The sequence below is a fragment of the Capra hircus genome, chromosome 2 (assembly GCF_001704415.2).
Source record: "Capra hircus breed San Clemente chromosome 2, ASM170441v1, whole genome shotgun sequence".
In the NCBI taxonomy this organism is placed as follows: domain Eukaryota; kingdom Metazoa; phylum Chordata; class Mammalia; order Artiodactyla; family Bovidae; genus Capra; species Capra hircus.
This window is the reverse complement of record NC_030809.1, coordinates 108,900,388-108,917,669: the sequence shown is the minus strand read 5'-3', so window position 1 is coordinate 108,917,669 and position 17,282 is coordinate 108,900,388. Positions and strand designations below refer to the sequence as shown.

Genomic DNA, 17,282 nt, shown 5'->3' with positions numbered 1-17,282 from the left:
CAAGAAAAAAGGAGCAATTAATTTCAGAAACACCAGTGAAGTTTAAACTACATGCCTAGCATAGTGAGAGTTGGCATATACATAAGACCTAACCCCTGTCCTCAAGTGGTTTATAGCCTCAAAGGAGAGCCTTAATTTTGGGCTGGGTCCATATTTTGTAAGCCTTTTCCTGGTAAAGAACTGGAAACTGAAAGATATTATACGGAAGTGATGTCTTGAGATGAGTGTTGGAAGGATTTTTAAAAAAATTATTAGAATATACCAAGTATACTTAGTTTTAAGAGTATGTACTTAAGGCAGGCAGAAGTGTCTGAAGTAATTGCTTCTCTCTGTTATCCACCATCAGGACTAGGACGGAGCAGCCACGTGGGGCAGATAAAGGATACAGGATGGTGGTCTCAGCGCGTCACACTCATCCCTGCTGTGTCTGCTCCTAAGCCGTGGGAAGGTGATTTTTGCCTTCTGGACTCATAGTGCTGCCACACAGAAGTTCAGCAGTCACAGATTTTGGATTATTCCACTTCCTTGCCTTCCTCCCGAGGGCTGGGCTGGTTTGGAGATCTCAGTGGGTTAACAAAACTCATCTAAGTGTATTTCCACCAACTGTCACTGCACTGCTTTGCCAGGACCCTACAGGAGAGGTTAGGTGGACAGCACTTGTTGACTAAGGGAGAAGGATGGAAAACTCTTGAATGCAAGACCACTCGTGCAAGAGCAGAAGGCACATATACAGAGCATTTTAATATAAGAGTGTGACAAGTGCTTTGAAAAGAGTTAAGAAAAGTACTTAGTAAATTCACAAAGGGAAAAACAAATTGAGTTAAGAGATCAAGAAAAAATGGAGAATGAATACTAGAAAAACAGGTCTATGTCCAGTCAGCTAACCGGCATTCAACAGACCAGAATGAGACAGAGTGTGACTCTCATCCTGCCATGCTAGTTACCTCTCAAGAACAATGCTCAACACACGTGAATGTTAAAATCCTAAAATTGAGAGTATGGAATTTAATTTGACAATTCATCAGGAGTATATTACTCTATGATATAATAGTAGTATTCATTCTGGTGGAAGAGGACCAACATTAGGAAATCTATTAATAAAATTATCACACATCCATAGGCCAAATCGGTACAAACCTAATTATTTCAACTGCACTAAGAGACATTTGGCAATGTTCAATTCCCCATTGCTGATATTTAAAATCTGGAACTCAAAGTACTTAATATGATTTTTATTCAATTCAACTCAGCAGTGGTCATAATAGCGGAGTTATTGACTTTATAATCAGGAACAGTCAGCATCACCATTATTATTTAACCCTATTCTGGAGGTTCCAGCTATAAAGTATGGTAGAAATAATAGGCATTACATTTCTATAACAGCAAACAATGAAAATTTCCAATAACAGAGTGGTTAAAAATTATAAAGAAATTCTAGAAATTATTAAGTCACTCAAAGTGGTAAATATGTTTCAAGACTTTCTTTTGATAGATAAAAATCATAATATCCCAACTCCATAAGATAAATATATATTTGTGTATACACACAGGGAAAATGAAGAAAATTATAATTCATTGGAAGATATTAATCAAAGCCATGTTGGACTTTCTTTGGTGGACTGGGGAATTTTGCATTTTCTTTAAAAAATTTATTTATTTATTTATTTATTTTGGCTGTGCTGGGCCTTTGTTGCTGCTCGGGTTTTTCTCTAGTTGACGCAAGCGAGGGCTACTCTCTAGAAGCAGCGAGAGGGCTCCTCTTGTTGCAGAGCCTGGGCTTGACTGCGCGCAGACTCCAGTAGTTGCAGCACGCGGGCTCAGGAATTGCAGTTTCTGAGCTCCAGAGCACAGGCTCAGTAATCGCGGCGCACGGGCTCAGCTGCTCTTCGGCATGTGGGATCTTCCCGGATCAGAGACTGAATCCGTGTCTCCTACACTGGCAGGTGGATTCCTTGCCACTGAGCCACCAGGGAAACCCTGTATTTTCTTCTTTACATTCTTCACTTTTCCAAATCCATCACCAATAATTAGGAAAAAAACACAAGATTTTTTGTAAAAAGGAATAAGTTAGGATAATGCCTGTAAAGAGGCAGCCATCTCTTTTTACACCAGGTTGCGGGCCCCAGGACAACAGGTCTAAACAAAGTCCAACTCCTGGATAATGAGAGAGGACTCCTACATCTCAATTTTTTCTATCTCCAGCACCTTGCAAAATACTGGGAAGTGATTTGCTTACTGGACCTGCTGGCTGATAGACCATGTGTTTGTTCAGTAATCAAATAGACAGATATGCACAAGACAGCTCTGGAATAATCACAATAGTTTTCTTTCAGAACCAGCTCTGCTTCTTGACATAGTAAACATGTTGACCTTCAGAGGGAATTTAGTTTCATTTGAACAAAAAGAGGTCTTGTAGAAATGGCAACAATGACTGTGTGATGCTATGCATTATAAATTAGCCTTTGCTGGATTATGGGTTTGAGAGCCTTTCTCACCATTATAGTTTGTTTGGCTTATTATGAACAGAGTGTCATGCAGTCGCTGGTGACATGATATCCACATTAATTTTGGAAATGCTGCATCAGAATTCATAGGCTTTGCCATGACAGTCAGTGGCATCTCTGAGATTCCGCTCAGAAGTAATGGATTTCTTTGAAAATTGACTTGGCTGCCTGCAGAGACACTTGGGAAAATACAATCAGTGCACCAAATGGATTTATCTCTCAGTGAGAAGCTGGGGAAGAAAAACAACATATGAGGAATTGGGACTGAGGAGAGAGATTTTATGCCACCTGGATTCTGAAAAACAGTGAACCCAGGAAACAGAGCCTCTGTTTAGCCACGAAATGTTTCTCATGAGAACACTGTCCCCTTTGGGGCAAACTATTAAAATGGTGATTAGAGGATTTTGCCCTTTCCCAGAGGTTAGGGTTGCTGCTGCTGCTAAGTCGCTTCAGTAGTGTCGGACTCTGTGCGACCCCATAGACGGCAGCCCACCAGGCTCCCCCGTCCCTGGGATTCTCCAGGCAAGAACACTGGAGTGGGTTGCCATTTCCTTCTCCAACGCATGAAAGTGAAAAGTGAAAGTGAAGTCGCTCAGTCGTGTCCGACTCTAGTGACCCCATGGACTGCAGCCTACCAGGCTCCTCTGTCCCTGGGATTTTCCAGGCAAGAGTACTGGAGTGGGGTGCCATTGCCTTCTCCGAAGTTAGGGTTAGGAGTGTCTATTTAATGATGTCATTACAAATCTATGGTGACAGGTCTCTGAAGAGCGGTTATATCTGAGGGAGGGCTAATGGAGGGACAAGGAGGGAGGCGGCTGGGATGCTGGAAACATCCTTGATCTTGATTCAGGTGGTAAATATGAAGACTATTTACAGGCAAAATTTTACAAATGTATCAAGTTATATATCGAAGATCTATGTAGGACATTGTGAACATTATATCTCCATCAACTAAAACATAAAAAAGTACTCTTGGGCCAAACACTGCCAATTTGCAACCTCTGGGTTGCATAGTTACTATAATATCAGTATTTCTACCTGCCCCCCCCCCCGCCCCCTGCCCCGTGCCACCACCTAATATAAATTCAAGGTATGGCTTCTGAGAAAACAGATTGTTTTCCTTTCCCCCAAATAGCCTACAGCATCAAACTTCCTGTTGCTCTAATCAAGTGGTGGAGAGTTTGGAGACACCAGGGACCAGAAAAGGCCACTTTCCTTTTCATTAAGGTTAGGCTCACTTAACCACTAGATGGCGCATCACGCATGTACAAAATGTGCTCAAGTAGGTCTATTCTGCCAGAACCTTGTGCCATAGTCTGGGTCCCAGGCAAAAAAATCACTCCATCATCAGGTAACACCTTCCTAAGAATCTCTCCAAACAATGGAATCAAGAGTCCCAGGCCCTTCTGTGCTTCTTTCTTCCTGCATAATTCCCACTAGAAATGATGCCTGTAGGGCAAAGCTCCAAGCAGTTCACTGGTGATGTGAAGACGCACAAGTTGCCACCCCAATAGTTTAGCTTTGATGGGGTATTTTAATGGCTTTTTAATGAATCATGAGAATTTAGTCTGACTGTGACCTATCGTTACTTTTGCTCATGCTTTCCTTTTATGGATTCTTCATATTAAATTTGATTATTTCAGAAATATGTATAAACAGGCTACGTGGGGATTGTGGGGGATGGGAATATATACATTTGTACAGAAAATTTTACCTTTTTTTTTTAAGCAAAGCAAACTCAGAGTAGTCTCATTTCAATCCTATATTTAAGGCCTGACTCATTTATATTCTAAACTGCCAGTGTGACTTCTGCTTTCCCCTTAAACCTCAAAATTTCGAACGTTTCCTACTGTCAGAGAGCACGGTGTCAAAAGATCTCCACTGATATCTCATTCAGAAAAGCTATAACCAGTGCCTTTCCCCTGTTCTTATCATGACTACCAACTCAAGAGTTTAGGTTTATATGCAAAGTTATGCAAAGTTAGATGAACATCCTTTCTTTCCACTCCATGTATCTTACTTTTAAACTATCCCACTGATTTAGAGGCAGGACCACATATCAATGGTTGGAATATTAAAGATGACAGAGGCCTGAGTTCTTTCACTATATGAATGAAGTTATAGGTGGATGATTATGATGAGGCCATGGTAAGTAACCATAAGCTTTGCCTGCTCCCTGCCCCCTGCTACCTCCACCTAAAAGCTCCATCTGAGCCTTGGGTTGTGTGTTTCTAGAATGGTCTATATAAAAACCACAATAATTAGAGGGGCTTCCCAGGTGGAACTAGTGGTAAAGAACCTGCCTGCCTACGCAGGAGACGTAAGAGATGTGGGTTTGATCCCTGGGTCGGGAAGGTCCCTTGGAGGAGGGCATGGCAACCCACTCTAGCATTCTTGCCTGGAGAATTCCATGGACAGAGGAACCAGGCGGGCTGCAGTCCAGACGGTTGCAAAGAGCCAGAGGCCACTGAAGCAACATGGCATGAACACACATACTCAAATATCCAAAGAGGGTCAAGACTGCTTCTCAGGGAGAATCAGGTTCAGGGCCTCACGCTGGGGATTGCTGCATGAAGCCAGTAGGGGTAGACTAGAAAGGGAAACTTGTTTTACAGTCAGAATTAAGGTGTTCTTTACTTTAGAGCTTTTGAATGGCCTTTGACTTTGCTTTCTCAGAGAGACTGCAGTATATTTCAGGATGTGTGCGTCTCTGGCATTTATTTTCATTCGACCTACATGAAACATGAAAGAAAAGTAGATTCTACCTGAAACTTATCCATAATCTACTGGCATGCTTTGCTCATTTTAAAGTAGATGCTAGTAGAAAAGCATTTATAATGTACTCTCAACAGAAACCATGAACACAATACCTGAAAAAGGAGTCGGGTAGTTAATTCACTGTGATAAGAAATCCTCTTTGTCCTGGGTTTCCTAAGGCAATAAAAACCCCAGGCCTAAAGAACAATTTGGTCAAGTGTTGGGTAGTCAAGGCTGCTACATGACTGAAAAACTCACTCTCAATTTTCTTTTAACAAGATGGTCCCACCCACAGCTTGGGTTTCTCCACAGCAGTGGTGTGGGTCAGCAAGATCTCTTTTAGGAGGACAGCTTCTTCTGGGTGGCTCGCAGCCTGGGTGCCTAATTATCTCAAATAATAGATACACGAAGTCTGTAGCAGACATAGGAGTGATTTCTCTCTCCTTGATAGGAAGCGAAACTTGAACATGGAGGGACCATCTGTTTTTCCTCTAGCAATGGGCACATCAGTTCTGTTGTATTCTATCCAAGTAAGACATGGGATCAATTCGTTTATTTTTATTTTTAGGTCATAGGCTGGTCAGACTTAGACACTGATCCCTTATAACACAGCACGCTTGTCTCTGGTGACTTCCTTGCCAAGGTGGATGTTTTTCTCAAAATCAGTCATTGCCCTCTCGCTGCCCCATTTGCCGTCTGTCCGCCTGAGTTCCCAACCCCTTCACTGCCTGGTCTGCCTTTCTGTGTTCTTGACCTCCCAACCTGAGTTGCTCTATCTTAGAACATGTCCATCAAGCTGTATCCTGATTCTTACATGCCTGCTTTCAACCCTCTGCCTACTTCTTAGTTACCTACATGACCCTAAAACAGACTACTCTGGTTCCCAATAACTGCTCTTTATTAAATAGTTAGCATGTGTTGAGCACTGGCCCAAACATGATAAATACATGCACTATGCTTAGTTGCTCAGTCGTGTCTGACTCTTTGCGACCTCATGGACTGTAGCCCGCCAGGCTCCTCTGTCCATGGGGATTCTCCAGGCAAGAATACGGGAAGATCCCAGGGGATCTTCCCAACCCAGGGATCAAACCGAGGTCTCCTGCATTGCAGGCAGATTCTTTACTGTCTGAGCCACCAGGGAAGCCCATGAATACTGGAGTGGGTGGCCTATTCCTTCTCCAGGGGATTTTCCTGACCCAGGAAATTGAACCAAGGTCTCCTGCATTGCAGGCAGACTCTTTACCAGCTGAGCTACCAGAGAAGCCTGTTATTTACATGATTCTTTCAAAAACTCACACAGTAGAAATCCCATATAGTAGAATACTTACACTAGCTAACATTTACTCTTAACTATGTGTTAGGTACTGGGCTCAGGTTTTACATGCTTTAACTCATTAAACCTTCATGAAATAAACCTTATGGATAAATCCTATTTTTTCAAAGTAGGTACTATTATATCTATTTTACAGTTGAAGAAACTTAAGCACAGGTTTGTCTGTATACCCAACACTACCCCCTCACTGTGGGGTATACATATTAGTGAGCCTCAAAGAACTCATAATTAAGTTGAGGAGCTGGGGTTGGAATATAAATTGGCATATTGTATTTGGTGGATAATGCTACCACATGTATCATAATAAAATTATGTTATAGAAGAATATTTAATGAAATGGCAAAAAGTTTATGGTACAATGTTAAATGAGAAAAACAAAGCTATAAAACGGTATGTGCAGAATGAGCCCATTTTGGTAAAGAAGATGTAGTTTTAAGCATATAAAATGTTAGAAACAAAGATATCAAATTACGAACAGCAGTTATTTCAGAACTATGGGACTTTTCTTTTCTTTGTGGTGTTTCATATTCCATGACATTTCTATAATGAAATTTAACTACAACATGTATATAATTCCATAAATAAATATCAGTTTAAGTTAAAACTTGAGGCAATCCAGTGAGAACGGTAATTGATTGCTGTTGTTGCTGTTCAGCTGCTAAGCTGTGTCTGACTCTGTGACCGCCTGGAATGCAGCACACCAGGCTCTTCTGTCCTCCACTATCTCCCAGAGTTTGCTCAAATGCATGTCCATCGAGTTAGTGATGCAAATGATCTCATCCTCTGCCCCCCCTTTCTCCTTTTGCCTTCAATAGCTAAGTGCTATCCAAAGCCTCTGAAGGTCTATCTAGGGCAAAGAAGGTAACAAATTTTTGTAGAGGTGGATGGATTTCCTGAAAGCCACCTCCTCCAAGTCTCAGAGCTGCAGAGGGGCAGCCCGGCTTGGCTGGGGGGCGGGGGTTGTTCTCCCTGAAGTCCCAGCTTCCTGCTCTGGATGGGGAGATGGTGACTGACAGCAGTTGTCTGTGGTCACACCAGCTGGTTGCCCTGTTCCCGCAGGCAGGCAGGTTTTATATGAGTGGGGTGGGGGTGGCTGGCTCCTGGGAGTGCTGAGGAGAGCTGCTCACAGGGCAGAGCAGGGCATCCAGTGGTGGTGAAGCCTCTGCCTCTCTGGGATAAGTCTGTTCACAGTGCGGCCTCCAAAGGCGGAAGCTTTTATTTCCTCTGAACAAAAGCAGCAGCTCGCTAAATTCAACTGTGGTTATGGGTGTGGAGATTTCTGAGATGGCAGAGAGGCCAACTGAACACACGTCCTAAGCACATTTGACTTGATCACTTTTGTCCCTGGAACGGGGGTTTGTTGGCCTGTTTGGGGCTGTTTTCATCAGAGTTCCCGGGATTTAGAGCTAATAACCGGCCTAAGAACTGTGAGACCCACCTGGTCTCTGTGCTCTGTGTTACTTTCTTATTTCATGATTTTGTGAAAGAAATGAGTCTGCAAGATATAAGAGACAGCTTCCGAAAACTATGGGTGCAACACCTGCAAATCTTGTCTTTGGGGGCAGGAAGAAATGGAAAGAGGATGGGGAAAGGGGGTAGAGAGAGAGAAGGCGAGGTGGGGATGGGAAATGGGCAGACAAACCAAGGAAGAGACAGGAGGCCTGCTTCCCTGGGGCCGTGCTCCAGCCTGGATCTTGAATCAGGACCAGGCCTTGCACAAACTCAGCGTGACATTTAATACCACCCTGTTCCTGGGATTAAATGTTACACTAATAAAAAGAGAGCCGCAAGACAAACAGTTGTGCCCTGGAAGTGGAGAGGGGAGAGGCTGTGCAAAGCTCAGGGCATGAAACTGAGCTGCTTCCACCTGTAACTGCCTGCTGCAAATCTGCCCAGTATGATTTATTTGCTGGCAAATTCAGCGCAGGTGTGTATTCTAACAATTTACTGAGGAAGCAAGAATTACAAACCCTAACTTGCAGAGAGGGAAGGCCAAACCGCAGCAAACCTAGAGCCCCCCACCCCAGCATCTGACTCAGGTGGTCCCAGGACGGCCACTCAGCCAGGGTGTGCAGTTTCAGGACAGCAAAGAGTTCTTTTGCAGAAATCCCAACTGAAGATAGATCAAGGTCATGGCCCTTGGACAAGTGGTTTTATTTGTTAAAACTCATCTTTGAATACTTTAAAGGCTAAAACTCCAATACTTTGGCCACCTGATGCGAAGAGCCCATTTACTGGGAAAGACCCTGATGCTGGGAAAGATTGAGGGCAGGAGGCGAAGGGGGCAACAGAGGATGAGAAGGTTGGATGGCATCACCGACTCAATGGACATAAGTTTGAGCAAACTCTGGGAGATAGTGAAGGACAGGGAAGCCTGGAGTGCTTCAGCCCTTGGGGTTGCAAAGAGTCGGACACGACTGAGTAACTCAACAACAACAACACAGTTTCCTGGGGGCTTCATCTAAAAACCAAAAAAAAAAAAAAAAAAAATTAACTGGCAGGACAAGATACTCTGCTCCTACTAGTTAGAGTGTGCGTGTGTGAGTGTGTGTGTGCGTGTGCACTCAGATGTGTCTGACTGCGGAGCCCATGGGCTGTAGGTAGCCTGCCAGGCGCCTCTGTCCATGGGATTTTCCAGGCAAGAATACTGGAGTGGGCTGCCACTGCCTTCTCCAGTGTTTAACTATACTTATCCATTCAACCTCAGTTACTTCTTCCCGTAGTCCCCGGTCCCAAACAGAATGTTTACCGTCAGTGAGCTGAATATACTTCTGTCACTGACAGAAACAGCATTAGCCAAGGCCTTACCCTAAATCACAGAGAAAATTTCTTACACACCATTGGCTATCCCTGTGTACAGCACCTAGCACCTTGTTAGGAGGTGTGAGTGGCATTTGGGTGGCAACCTGGTACAGCTTTCACTCACATACATCATAGATGTTGATGAGCAAAGTGCTACATCATTGATGGAAAAGTAGGGAGAGGATATGAACAGATCACAGAGGAAATACAAATGCATTTGAAAACATGAATGAAACGCTCCACTGTGCTTATAATCCAATCAACGCTCAATTAAAATAAGAGATACTTATGCCAAAATTTGGGGGCTGATGTATCAACGACATCTGCAGCCCACTTTCAGATGATTTGGCAAGTGTAGGAGAAATGCATGTGTATGCGAGAGGTCCCAGCTGATGAACGCAGGTGAGCAGCATATATATTTTTAAGTTCAGGAATATGCATGCAGTACTCTTTTTAACAGTGAAAAACAAATAGATGGTTAGTATGCATATCTATATGGTGGTATGTCAGTCATACATTAAAATTATGTCTTTTAATGGCATAGGATAATCCTCACAACTTAGTGAAAAGTGAAAAAAATCATATTAAATCATATGTAGTATGATACTCAGTTTTTGAATGCAAAATGTGATTAAAAGGAAATATTCCAAAATGTCCACATTGGTTACTTCTGATTCTAGGAATTTAAAATATAAGATTTTCTACATTTTCCAAATGTATGGACTATTCTTATAATGAGAAAAAACACTTGAGAACTGTTTTCAAGAGTGATGATATAAGAAACACTTTTATGCTTTCAAGTTAAGTTTAAAAATATCTCTTTGTGTCCCATTGTCAGCAGGAGGAGAGGTGGGGCTGAACACCTTTAGGAAGACGCCCAAAGTGTACACACACGGAGGGGGCTCGAATCTGAGCCACAGCTGTTGGTTTTAGGATTCACGTTTCTATAAGCAAGCATCCTTAGCATGGCACTCAGGTGGTACTAAAGAGACAAATCCAAGGGAAAAAAAACCCAGGAGGTCAGGTGGACCTTTCAGATTATTCTCCCCAACTCTTGCTCTACTGAGATCCTGCCTGGAGCCCATTGACAGGGAGGTGGGCTTCCATTTGCATCCTTGTCCTGGGAGGCCACAGGTGAAGATGAAGGGGCTGGGGTGAAGCGCACAGCAGTTCAGTTCAGCCGCTCAGTCGTGTCCGACTCTTTGCAACCCCATGGACTGTGGCACGCTGGGCCTCCCTGTCCATCATCAGCTCCCGGAGTTCACTCAGACTCACGTCCATCGAGTCAGTGATGCCATCCAGCCATCTCATCCTCTGTCGTCCCCTTCTCCTGCCTTCATTCAATCTTTCCCAGCATCAGGGCCTTTTCCAATCAGTCGGTTCTTCGCATCAGATGGCCAAAGTATTGGAGTTTCAGCTTCAGTATCAGTGAATATTCAGGACTGATTTCCTTTAGGATGGACTGGTTGGATCTCCTTGGAGTCAAATACTGGCTTTCTGGCATATATTTTTGGTTCAGGAATTATTTAAATATACATGTGATGTCTGGAGTTTGTATTAATATAAATATACATAGTATGTTCACTGAGAATGTTCAAAATCAGGTTTTAGTCAGATGGTGTTTTTCAGTTTAAAACTAATTCCTCCTTAATCTGTAGAATTTAGAAACCTGGTCTCTCCAGGTCCCACCTTGTGCAGGCACTTCAGTGAGGCTGTCCTGTAGGCTGGTGGCTCCCAGGCCTGTGGGTTGCTGGAATTCCCTGGGGAGCATCAACAGTACTGACACCTGTGATGGCCTCCAGAGACCGGCATTCAAATAGTCCGGGGTATAGCTTGAGTGGTGTGTTCTTTGAAAGGTCCCCAGATGATCTCAATGTGCAGACAAGTTTGGGAACTGCCTCTTTCATTCTCTATTTCCTTTCCCGACTTGTTTTTTTAAAAACCCACAAACACTTTTGATCAACCATTTCTGCTTTCAGTAGACATGATGCTTCTGGGTCATTTATGTTTGCATGTGGCAGAATGATATTCACCAGGCTTTGCATGAAATGTTTAAAATGTTGTCCCCTCTCCTACTTTAATGAGAACAATGGTGCCCTGGCATCAGAATCCCCAACCTGGAGGTTACAAACTATCCTGATTCAGAGAAACCTGAGGACCCCATTCTTCCCTGCGCCTTGATTACCCTCCTTTGGGTTACACAAAGGTTATGCTTAACCTCCCAGGATTTTGCAGAAATTGTTCTTTGAAGCGAGTCTGAAGCATGAGCTTGTGAACTCATTCAGACAATAAGTAAAGCCTGACACAAAAGAAGCAAAGTGTCCCCAGATGCAGATGAAGAAGCCCAACGCTGGAAGAGACGATGGTGTCCTTATCCCTGCCCACACATAATTGATACTAAAAGTGATTCCAAACCACAAAACTAAGAAAATTCCTAAAAATCTTTTTTTTTTTGGCATGGGAAATCAAGTCAATTCTTGTTGAAATGTAAAATAAAAAAAAAAAATGTTTATAGCCCTAAGCACACAATTTTTTTTAAGTCTTCATTGAATTTGTTACAATACCACTTCTGCTTTATGTTTTGGTTTTTTGGCCCTGGGGCATGTGGCATCCTAATTCCCCAAACAAGGACTGAACCCACACACCCTATATTGGAAGGCAAAGTCTTAAACACCGACTACCAGCGACGTCCCCTAATACCGCACACTTAACTGGCCTTTAGGTACCCTGCATGGAGTGTCCTTGGTGAGTGTCTGTAATTCATCACCCAGTTATGATGATTCGGATCACTTAACATCCAACTTGCTAAAGAGAGAACAATGACCATTATAGATTTTTACTTGATAAGAATATTCCCCTTTAAATTCAATCAATATCGCCAAGTTGCCTACGATATATCACTGGGCTTATTATGTTTAAAACACCAGAGGAGACTATATAAAAGATTTTCATGTTCATTTTTGAAAAGCAACTCTCACATGGCTCCAGCTAGTAACTCACTGTCTGTTCAACCTTACCTCAAGTAGCCTCTTGCATTGGGATGGCAGATATAAATATGGACACAAATATTACTCTGCTTCTCTAACTGGGAGGGTTAGGAATGGCCCCATGGAGTGTGAGGCCGTGGGACAACCAACTCCTTCCTCACAGAGGATATTGAGATAAGGGAAAATCAGTCTGCCTGAAAAGGCAGTCGAAATTTCAAATAAGCACTCGTCCCAAGGAGAAGGCTGTTGAGCAGCAGCAGGGAGCCATCCTACTGTTCTGAAGCTGTGATGCTCAAAGATCTCAGGAAAAATTGTAATCATTTGAATTACTCTTCTGCTTTGATCCTTCTAACACTGCCCACTGCAATTAGACTAAAATCCCAAAAACATCCCAAGGCCCATAAAAATCCCCAATCTTGGACCTCTCCTACCTCCCCAACCTCAGGTCTGACCGCCTCCCTCTTGTTCATCAAGCTTCTTTCTGTTCCAGAAACAGGCCGACACTCTTCACACCCCAGGGAGTTTCCTATGCCTGGTCGCCCCCTATGACTTGTCTTTTAATGTGTGTCTGTTTCATTTTAGATACTTTCCCATGATTCCACTGCCTCTCACTTTAAAGCATAAGCTCTAAGAGTGCAACGATTATGTGCATCTGACCTGCTTTAGGCACCGTAGGGAACCCTAGGTCCTGATAACAGGGAATGCTTGACCAATTCTCTTTCCAAGAAAACCGACAGCAGGTGTGGCCCTCCCTTCAGCAGCCCCCAGAGGATCCCTGCTGGCTACACTGATCTATAAGTACAGATACAGACAGGCAGCTTTTCACACTTGCCTCGTGATATTTATACCCATAGGTATAATTTTTCAGTGCATCCTGCTATAATTGTTTTGGGTCTGTTTACTGCCGAGACGTTCATTTTCACAGAAGCATTAGACACGCAACAGGAAAAAAAATGAGAACATTAGGCCCGTGAAAATAAAATTATTAGGATGCTAAGCAATAAAGGAGATGATACCTCACATTGAGGCTACTACAGAGAGGCTTTGGAAGACCTTTCAAGTGAACGCTGGAACACCCACAACCAAAGCAAACTGCAAAACCAACAAAATGCTAACGCTGCGCATTTTTATCATTATCCACTGTGATTTGTTTCTTCCCCTGCAGGGCACGACAAATGACACTGAAGTCAAAGCTCAACTTTTTTCCCCTTAAAGCCGTGACTATTTTCCTTGGAGCCTGGGCCCTCAACAACCACGCAGCTGCCAAGAATGTGCTCATCCCTTGAAACAAATGCTATGCTGAAACTGATGTTTTCAGGTGCCAACTGTATAGCCTGAGAACGTCTATGTCATTTACACGCCTCTCGTACCAAGGAATCAATGCTGAGAATGTCACTGCTGCTGATTCTTGAATGTAGTGGTCACACTTATGGTCTTTGGATATAAGAGCGACATGCCATTAAAGTGTGCCCGCCTCAGTGGTCCTGAAATAACAGTTCTGCTGATTTCTCTGTGAACTTTGATCTCATTGCCAGCCTGCTCTAACAAAACAAATAAGCACACAGTCAACATCATGCTTGTGATTCTTCAGTGTGGTTTTCCAGCCAAGTTTGTCTTTTGTTTTGTTTTGAGATACTCCTGCACACACCACACACACACACACACACACACACACACACACACACCCTGCCTGCTTGGTACCTCCTGCACACCACACACACACACACACACACACACACCCTGCCTGCTTGGCACCTTCTGCACACCCCCCCCCCACAAACACACACACCCTGCCTGCTTGGTACCTCCTGCGCGCACACACACACACACACACCCCCTGCCTGCTTGGTACCTCCTGCACGCCACACACACACACACACACACACACAGCCTGCCTGCTTGGTATCTCCTGCACACCACACACACACACACACACACACACACACACACACCCTGCCTGCTTGGTACCTCCTGCACACCACACACACACACACACACATATACACACACACACCCTGCCTGCTTGGTACCTCCTGCACCACCACACACACCACACACACACATATACACACACACACCCTGCCTGCTTGGTACCTCCTGCACACCACACACACACACACACACACACACACACACCCTGCCTGCTTGGTACCTCCTGCACACCACACACACACACACACACACACACACACACACACCCTGCCTGCTTGGTACCTCCTGCACACCACACACACACACACACACACACATATACACACACACACCCTGCCTGCTTGGTACCTCCTGCACACCACACACACACACACACACACACACACACACACACACACCCTGCCTGCTTGGTACCTCCTGCACACCACACACACACACACACACACACACACACACACACACACACCCTGCCTGCTTGGTACCTCCTGCACACCACACACACACACACACAACACACACACACACCCTGCCTGCTTGGTACCTCCTGCACACCACACACACACACACACACACACACACCACACACACACACACACACACCCCTGCCTGCTTGGTACCTCCTGCACACCACACACACACACACACACAACACACACACACACACCCTGCCTGCTTGGTACCTCCTGCACACCACACACACACACACACACACACACACACACACACACCCTGCCTGCTTGGTACCTCCTGCACACCACACACACACACACACACACACATACACACACACACCCTGCCTGCTTGGTACCTCCTGCACACCACACACACACACACACACACACACACACACACACCCTGCCTGCTTGGTACCTCCTGCACACCACACACACACACACACACACACACACACCCTGCCTGCTTGGTACCTCCTGCACACCACACACACACACACACACACACACACACACCCTGCCTGCTTGGTACCTCCTGCACACCACACACACACACACACACATATACACACACACACCCTGCCTGCTTGGTACCTCCTGCACACCACACACACACACACACACACACACACACACACCCTGCCTGCTTCCCCCCCCCCCCCCCGTACCTCCTGCACACCACACACACACACACACACACACACACACACACCCTGCCTGCTTGGTACCTCCTGCACACCACACACACACACACACACACACACACACACACACACCCTGCCTGCTTGGTACCTCCTGCACACCACACACACACACACACACACACACACACACACACCCTGCCTGCTTGGTACCTCCTGCACACCACACACACACACACACACACACACACACACACACACCCTGCCTGCTTGGTACCTCCTGCACACCACACACACACACACACATACACACACACACCCTGCCTGCTTGGTACCTCCTGCACACCACACACACACACACACACACACACCCTGCTTGCTTGGTACCTCCTGCACACCACACACACCACACACACACACACCACCCTGCCGCCCCCTGCACACCACACACCACCCCCACCACCCTGCTTGCTTGGTACCTCCTGCACACCACACACACACACACACACACACACACACACACACACACACACACACACACCCCTGCCTGCTTGGTACCTCCTCTGGGTTATTTACAATCCCCACCTATTCCTATTACATGTAACACCACTGCCACAACTACCTCCACTCTTATTCGTAATCATTATAACTCCAGAGATGTACTATTGTTTTTATCCCCAAATTTTACAGAAGAGTTTAGACTGAGTAGGTAATTTACCCAGAGTCATGCAGTCACAGGGACAGGCCCAGGATTTGAAGATATACTGGGTTTATCCAGCACTCATTCTGATAACCACCATCTCCTTACTTCAGTAAATGGCTTTAGCCCTCATAGAGTTACTTAAGTCAAAATTGTGGGGTCACCCATTTACAGTTCCAACCCCTTTATCCATCTTCTCCATAACCAATGTGACTGCACACTCTATCAATCTCCTAAATTCATTTGGAAACCATTTACTTCTGTCTTCCCTGCTACTACTACATTCTGCCACCATCAGCTCCTATCTAGGCAGTTACTGTAATAGGCTTCTAAACAGACTAGTCCCCAAGTTAGACCTTGCTGCAAGATGATTACAAACAAAAAGGCAATGTGAACTCATCAGTCCCACATTCCCAATCTATCCCTCCCTCTACTCTTCCCCACTGTAGATAACCAATAAGGAGGACCTATTGCATAGCACAGGGAAAGCTGCTCAATATTCTGTAAAAACCTAAATGGGAAAAGAATTTGAAAGATAGATACATGTATACATGTAATTGAATCACTTCGCTGTACACCTGAAACTAACTCAAAATTGTTAATCAACTATGCTCCAATATCAAATAAAAATTAAACAAAAACTTACCAATTCCATAAACATCACAAAATCCAGAGAAATAAAGGAACACTTTAATTAACAACAATAACAAAAAGGCAATGTGAGTAATGAAATCAGGTAGCAGTATTTGGGGTCATCCAGATAATCCAGATTATGTATATTTTAAAAATTTAGACTATCTATGTGAACCATTTCAAAACACTTCCTCAGTTCTTGAGTAGATACAAGAGCCCCCAGTGCCCAAGCTGACCCAGACTCATTCTTCAGATGGCAGCTTCAAAGTCATTCCTTAGGGAGCCATTCTCTGACTCTCGGAACAGGCTGGATCCTCAGAGCGGCCCATTTGTCATACCTACCTGTAGCTGTGTGATTGACACCTGCCTCCCTAGAGTGACAGCGTCATGAGGGCAGGGACTGCAGACTCTGCCTTTTCACTGTTGGTCTCAAATACCTAGTAGAGTGTTCAGCAAATAGCAGGATTTCAAATATTTGTGGGATAAATGAAATTTGCCCATAAATGAAGGGAAATTAGAATGGCTTTAGTATTTTCTAATT

At 44.5% G+C, this 17,282-nt stretch overlaps 1 protein-coding gene across 3 annotated transcripts in view; it reads right to left on the bottom strand.

Moving 5' to 3' along the window:
• CERS6 (ceramide synthase 6) overlaps nt 1–17,282 on the bottom strand; it is a 348,839-nt gene that overhangs the window by 9,356 nt on the left and 322,201 nt on the right. The window lies entirely within an intron of this gene.